This window comes from Ictidomys tridecemlineatus, chromosome 7, assembly GCF_052094955.1.
Source record: "Ictidomys tridecemlineatus isolate mIctTri1 chromosome 7, mIctTri1.hap1, whole genome shotgun sequence".
Taxonomy (NCBI): domain Eukaryota; kingdom Metazoa; phylum Chordata; class Mammalia; order Rodentia; family Sciuridae; genus Ictidomys; species Ictidomys tridecemlineatus.
Genome location: NC_135483.1, coordinates 97,565,385 through 97,573,066, shown reverse-complemented (window position 1 = coordinate 97,573,066; position 7,682 = coordinate 97,565,385). Strand labels below are relative to the sequence as shown.

The window sequence follows — 7,682 nt, the reverse complement described above, 5'->3', positions numbered from 1 at the left end:
AACCGCAGGTGGGAAAGGTGGAGAAAAGCAATCGTTTGCAGACAGCATGATTACGAGAGGATCAAGGGACAAGTTATTAGAACTTGGAGACTTCAGGAGCACTAGATAATGAACCTAAAATGAATTGTTCGCAAAAGCTATCAAGTGTTATTAGAGGGCTATAAATGACCTAAATAGAGAGAGAGAGGGAGAGAGATACTACATGTTCATAAATGGAAGATATAAAGATATAGAATTGTACCTAACCTGCAATTTAGTGTGATCTTAATCAAAATCCCAAAGGAACTTTATCATGGAATTTGACAAATGAACTCGAGAGTTCATTTGGAAAACGAAATGTGCAAGAATATCCAAGATCAATTTGGAAAAACACAAAGCAGAGTTGGGTGGGGTGTTGCTTAGAGGTCACAATATATGTTTAAATTTATAGTAATCCAAAGAGCTTGGTAATGATAGGGAAACAGAGCAATGTGATTGTATAACATGTATAATCAGAAATCAGAAATTATACCCCATCTATGTTTGATATATCAAAATGCATAAATGCATTCTACTATCATGTGTAACTAATTAATTCAAACAAAATTAAAAAATTAATTAAAAAAGATCAACAGAATAGAGGATAGAAACTGACCACTGTGTATGGCAACACTTTATAATAAGAGTAGCATTTGAATAACTGGAGGAAAGAAAACCACTTGGCACACAGCTAGGCATAGACAGGTAGAGGGCCCTACTTCATGTCATTCCCTAACACTTCAGACAGATTAAAGAAACAGGAAAAAATGATGAGCTCATTACAATATGGAGTATGTCAGAACCTTGGGATAGAGAAGGCGTTCTCAAAACACAAGATGTGACTGCTGTAATTTGCCATATTTGAAAAACTAGATTGAAAAAATCACAAAGGCTGAAAGACAAGTAAAGATTTGGAGAAACTACTTGCACACATACAAACAGACAAAGGATTGATTTCTGGAATCTATGAAGAACTCTGACAAATCAATGAGAATGGACAAGCATATAACAGAAGAACAAATGTATCGTACAAAGAAATTCATATAAAAGGAAACAGTCCTTACGGATAAGTAGAAAGACGCACATCCCGTTTTTTCAGGAAATTCACATTGAAGTACAGGGTACCATTTTCAGTTATCAAATTGGCAAAAAGTGAAGGGTTTGGCAGTAGGCGTTGGCAGCGTTGTTGTGTCTGCACTGCTGGGGGGCATGAATTGCACGCCGTCACTTAGGCAAGCAATTTGGTATGCTATCCATTGAAATAACAGGTATGTGTATTATATTGACCCAGCAGATCCAGTGCTTAGGATTTATTCCAGAGAAACCCTCTTATGACTGCAGAAGGAGGCATTTATAAGGGAATTCACTATGTGTTACAAAAACACTGAGACAACCTAGATGATATTACTAAGAGAGGTTAAACAAACTATGCCATGCATGTGTCTGGGTTTCTAATCTAAAATAATGAAGGACATTCAGGTCATTCACTGTCATGGACCTTGAGATATTGATGGATAAAATGACAGAGGGACTCATAAAATGTGATGTCACTGTTTAAGAGAAAGCACCGAATGGTAAATACATGCATATAGAAATGTATGTTGTTATGGTCCAAATGTGAGGTTAGGGTGGGAAGTTGGTTCTCCATGAGGACTAGCCCATTTTGGATCCTGAATTTGCCAGTGTCACCTTCTTAGACTTCCTATCCTCCAGAAACGTGAAAAATAAGTTTCTGTTGTTTATAGACCATCCAGTCTATGGAATTTTGCTTGCAGCCATAATACATGTGAGCATGAATATACATAATGAGATACATGTCCACACAAGGGTACACACCAAACTTATGACAGTGACTCCTATGGTGGGGAGAATAGGATTGGGAGGTGGGGTGGTAGGAAGCCTTGCTATGATGTTTAACTTTATCAGGAGAATGTATTTGTGTCCAAAATTAATAAAAACAAGCCTGATGTGTATATAGAAATCAAAAGAATCAGGAAAAAAACCCAGCAGGCAATTTCCATGAATATTTTTTTGGCATATTTGTATCTAGATTGTTTGCATTTTTAGTGTTTCTGATCTTTTTGATATTTTAAGTTATATTTGCTTGCTAAAAATAACCAACTTTGGGCTGGGGATGTGGCTCTAGCAGTAACGCACTCGCCTGTCATGCGTGGGGCGCTGGGTTCGATCCTCAGCACCACATACAAACAAAATACAGATGTTGTGTCCAATGAAAACTGAAAAATAAATATTAAAAAAATATCTCTCTCTCAAAAAAAAATAATAACCAACTTAGAGGTGAAAATCCTCTTTCTCAAAAGTTTCTCCATTCCATAGCTTGATTATATATTTTCAAATGTTCTTCTCCACATATATTATTATTTAGATATGTAGGTATGAACTTGGTACGGTGCTGCACACCTGTAATACCAGTACTTGGGAAGCTTAGGCAGGATGACCACTCGAACCCAAGATCAAGACCAGCTTGGGCAACATAAAGAGATCTCCTTCCAAAACTTCTCTGTGTGTGGATATAAAGGATTGGCATAATCTGTTTTTTTTTTTTTTTTTGGTACTAGGAATTGAACCCAGGAGCACTTAACCACTGAGCCACATTCTAAGCCCCTCTTTGTATTTTATTTAGAGACAGGGTCTCACTGAGTTGCTTAGCACCTTGAGAATTGCTGAGGCTGGCTTTGAACTTAAGATCCTCCTGCCTCAGCCTCCTGAGCCCCTGGGATTACAGGCATGCACCATCATACCCCACAATTGTCATAATCTGAAACATGAGAAGTCTTCTCTTTTTCCAGTTGTCACTGTGTGCCAGGGTGCTGTTCATTCAGTTCTCACATAGACCTGTGGTCAAGCCCTGGGGAAGCCTGGATTCCCCATGGAGAAGACAAGACCACTCACTGGGTTTGGGGATTAAATGAGACATTGCCTGCGAGGCACTTGATAGACAGGCCTGGCACAGAGTGAGCACTCCTTACCTGACTTGTGTGCTCACAGAGAGCAGGGCAGTGCTCAGCATCCACTTTGTTTCTGAGCAGAGAACTCTGACTCTCCCTGATGGTCAGCCCCTAACATGTTAAGTCAAAGAAAGGTTTCTTTATTCTGGCTTCAAACTCCGCTTTCTGCCACTCTTTGAAAACTTGGGGTCTGGGGCATTGGAGAGGCATGGTAGGAAGGTTGTCTCCAGGCACCAAGAGACAGTTCCTGTTTGTGTGGCCTGGCACCTTGGCATGCATGTTTGTGCTTCTCGGTTGCAGAAAACCTGTGCTGGCTTCCTGGGCCACAGTAAGGTAGGTGCAGGCCCTGACTAGCCAGGTGGAGGAAGTTTCTGGCCATGGCAAGTGTGCTTGCTTCCCTTCTTTTTCTTCCTGCTCCAGACACAAGTAGGAGAACAATGATGCCCCCCGTATGAGATGTGCTGGGAAGTGGCTTGGCCCTGACCCCTTTGGGAAATGGCTGCTGATTGCTAAAGACAGGAAAGAGAGAGAGGAGTGGAGCGTCCTCGTTTCTGCTAAGGTGTGTGTGTGTGATTTTAGGGTCTGAAATTGCTGGACCATTTCTTTAGTGGGCAGAGGGGTCCTGGTACAGCAGTGTCCAAGGACTGGACTCATCTTTTTATCACTGTGTGCGCACATGCGTGTTGGGAGCTGAGTGCTGATGATGGTTGCTCGGGCTTTGCCTTATTTTACTCAGAAACTTTCCTGATAAATCAGACTCATGAAGGTGATGAATGGGTTTGAGGTTAATGTCTTGAACTCCACCATCCTGGCAGGGGATGGGGGGCTCTGGAAAGCATTCTGGAAAGTTCCCATGTCTCAAAGTGACCCCACAGCATTAAACCCACTGTGCGCTTCCAGTGTTTCCAGTGGCATGGGTGTGGAGGAGGAAGGCACAGCCTTGTCATTTCTTTCCATCAAGGGAGACACATTTATTCAATGAAGCAGACCTGAGATCCATCCCTCCCATCCCCAAATGTGCATTTTGGGTTAGAATACAGACATGAGAGTTTAGATAATGGCCTTTGGAGACTCATTTTTTGATCATTACTCAGTGAGAGGATCATATAACGTGTAATGACTTAAAAGAAACATTCAGGAGGTGTGTCATGCTGCTGTTAACGGTATTTTTTTTAAAGGGCAGCCACCCTTCTCTATCCCGCTCTGGTGGCACTCCCTGTGAGGATTCAGTAAATGAACAGTCATTCATAGGCTGCAAGATTTAAGTTAAGAGAAACCCATCTCGGGTCCCCAAGGATGTCGTGTGACTCCTTTGAAATAAGTAGAGGCAGACTGTTTGGGGAATGCCACCTGAGAGACTCACACTTTTGATTTTGGCTTTCCTCCTACTCAGTTCAATACACAGGGAAAACGCCACCGCTGGTGATGATATTCTGTGATCATTCAAATCCTGGCAATCACAGCAGTGACCAGAGTACTCTAAAGGCTCTGATTTATTTTATTTTAATTTTTAGTAGTGGAGATTGAACCCAGGAGTGTTCAACCACTGAGCTACATCCTCGGCTCTTTTATTGATTTATTTTTTGAATTTTGAAACAAGGTCTCAATTTTGCTCAGACTGGCCTCAAACTTGCAATCCTCCTGCCTCCATCTCCCAAGTCACTGGGATTACAGGTGTGAGCCACCATGCCTGGCGAAGGCTGTGATTCTTTCGTGGAGCTGAGAAGAACTCTCCTCAGGGATGAGGACTGTGCACTTCCAGCATCTCCAGTGGGCTTATTCCCCTCGTTTCTTGACGTGGCAGAGCTGGGAAGACAGGGACAGTCATCCTCAATTCTGCTAGTTTGAATTCTGTTTGGCAGAAATCACCCCCTCACTTGATATCCTGATCTTGCCCCTTCCTCCTGTTCTAAGCCTTGGCTTTGAGTCTTAGGCTATCATCATGCCACACACCTCGTTCCACCCACCCGCCACACTGTTGTAGACTCTTCTGGCACCTCCCTAGGACTTGATGATGGTTCTGTCACTCTCTTCGACAAGACTCCTGCTATAATTCAGGGTGGACATAGACAGGCCTTATTGTGTCTTGGGACCTCTTGGGTCACTGACAACTGTGACATCTTGTCTCCTCTGTCTTGGCCATCTGCTCCCTAGGTCACCTCCCTTGACCACACCCTCATCCACAGCATGCAGCATCAGGCCTCTTCTCCTTCTGCTGCCTCCATCTCCCCCTTCCTCCACTTTTGGCCCCTCCTCCAGCGGTTCCTCACATCCGGTTGTCCTCTCACTCTCCTTCCCCCTAACCTAACTAAGTCTCTGGTCCTTTGTCATTCCTTTGTGTAGAACCTCACTTCCTGACCTCCCCTTGCCCCAGGATCACCTCTGCTGCTCTCCATCTTCCTCACGCCTGCCCTGGAGGAGTTGTACGTGGCTGGAGAAGGACACATCAGCTGGCCAAGATGCTGAAGTGGTGCTTCCAGTTGCAACCACTAAGCCCCAGGGGGTTCCTGATGCCACCCAGTGGTGCTGTCTTTCCTTGGTTCTGTCTCCCTGTCCTGGGTTCTCCTGGGCCTTCGTCTATCAGCCTCTGCTTCTCACTCTGACCTATTATCCTTGCATCCTATTTCACTGGGTATGTATAGGCTATCAGGAGATGTCACGTTCCTACTCCACCACTGTGTCCCCTCTTGCGGTGGCACCCATGTGCCCCGTCTGCCTTCCTGAGCCACTGGGTGAATCGGTTGTGCCTGTTTATAAATCTAGCCTTGATGTGTGCACAGAGGCCACCATCTCTTGGATACACATGAGCACCACTCCAGCTCTCCTGCATCGAGGGCTTCCCCTCCCCCACCCTCCCCCAGCATGCACATGCAAGGCAGCATCTTCTGTCCTAACCCCCCAGCAAAGGTCCCTAGCAGAGTTATCCTCACATTCCTAGTTCCATTTTCTCCTTGTGATCTTTTGAACTCCCCATTTGGGCTTTTGTCCCCGGCCCTCTACTGAAACGGCTCTTGCCAAAGTCACCCATGTTGTCACAGGAACATGCTTCAAGTATTTCACCCCTGAGCAGCTTTTGATTGAATCAGTGGATACTCTTTGCTATGGCTTGAATGTGTCTCCCAAAAGTTTATGTGTTAGAAACTTAATCTCCAAAGCCATTATGTTGATGTTTTTTGGAGGTGGGGTCTTGGGAAGTAACTAGGGTTAAGTGGGATCATGAGGGTGTGTCCCCATGATGGCATTAGTGGCTTTCTAAGAGGAAGAGAGACCTAGGCTAGCATGCTTGCTCTGTCTTGCTGTGTGCTACCTTCTGCCATGTTATGATGCAGCAAAATGCCCCTCACCAGATGCCAAGCAGATTCTGGGGCCATGTTCTTGGACTAGCTATCCTTGGAACTATGAGCCAAATAAGCCTCTATTCTTTATAAATTACCCAGTCTTGGGTATTCTGTTACAGCAGCAGAAACCCAAGATACCCTTCCTCTTGCAAAGACTTTCTTCACTTAGCTTCACCGGCCAGTCCTCACTTCCCCTGCTGGTTCTTCCTCATCTCTAACTTTTAAACACTGGACCACCCCAAAATCCTCCGACTCCTGTAATGGAATCTACCCCTTAGATAGCCTCATGTAGTCTTCCATCCTTGAATAACAAACAGATGCTGTGGACTCCTGTTTCATACCAGAGCCCAGATCTCTCCCCTGTGTCCATCTGGCTACGCTAAGTCTCTGTGAAGGTGGCTGTTAAGTATCCACTAATACTGAGCTGCTGAACATCCACGCCCGCCTCTGGTCCTTCCTCAGTCTTCCCTATGAAGGGAAATGACCTGCAGTCCTCCATCTGTTCAGGCCCCAAACCTTAGAGCCGCATCCAGTCCGTGAGCCAGACCTATTGGCTCCACTGTCAGAGTCTACCCAGTGTCCAGCCTTGACACTATTACCACCTGGCCTGAGGCTCCACCATCCCACTCTGGGTTATGGTCAAGCTTGCTTTCTAACTGGGCTTCTTCATTCCACCCCCGCCACTACAGTTCTCCTCCATCCCTCAGAGTGTTTCTTCCAGAACATAAGTCAGATCCCATCCTGCCTCCACTCAAAACTCTCACCCAGAGTCAAGGCCAGTTTCTTGCTGAGGCTTACAAGGTCCTAGGTGACTGGCCCTTATCACCTCTCTGACCTCATCTCATAGCATCTCCCCTTGCCCTACAGTGGGCACCGTGGCCTTCGTCTTCTCCCAGTATACACTAAACACTCACGCCTTGGGGTCTTTGCACTTGCTCTTCTTTCTGCTTGTGAGGCCTTTTCCCTGTCTATGTACATGAGTTGTCATCTCATTTCTGTCAGGTGTCTCTCTGCTCAAATGCCATCAAAAAGGCCTTCCCTGCTCACCTTATATAAAATAGCTTACACCCACATCCTGCAGGATTTCCTGATCTTTTAACTCTGTGTTACTCTTTAAAAATGTCTTTCTCGCTGGGTGCAGTGGTGCACGCCTATAATCCCAGTGGATCCGGGGACTGAGACAGAAGGATTGTGACTTCAAAGCCAACCTCAGCAATTTATTGAGGCCGTAAGTAACTTAGCAAGACCCTGCCTCTAAATAAAATATTTTTAAAAAGAGCTGGAAATATGGTTCAGTGGTTAAGTACCCCTGGGTTCAATTCCCAGTATTAAAAAAAAATCTTTTTCTGCTGTGACT

The 7,682-nt window shown here is 44.9% G+C and overlaps 1 protein-coding gene across 1 annotated transcript in view; it reads right to left on the bottom strand.

Annotated features, from left to right (window-relative positions):
- Positions 1-4,476: 4,476 nt before the first annotated feature.
- The window catches only part of Steap3 (STEAP3 metalloreductase), a 67,298-nt gene continuing 64,092 nt past the window's right edge, over positions 4,477-7,682 (bottom strand). The window contains exon 6 of the mRNA XM_078017242.1: positions 4,477-4,793. The gene's annotated coding sequence lies outside the window, so the exon portion shown is untranslated. The remainder of the gene's footprint in view (positions 4,794-7,682) is intronic.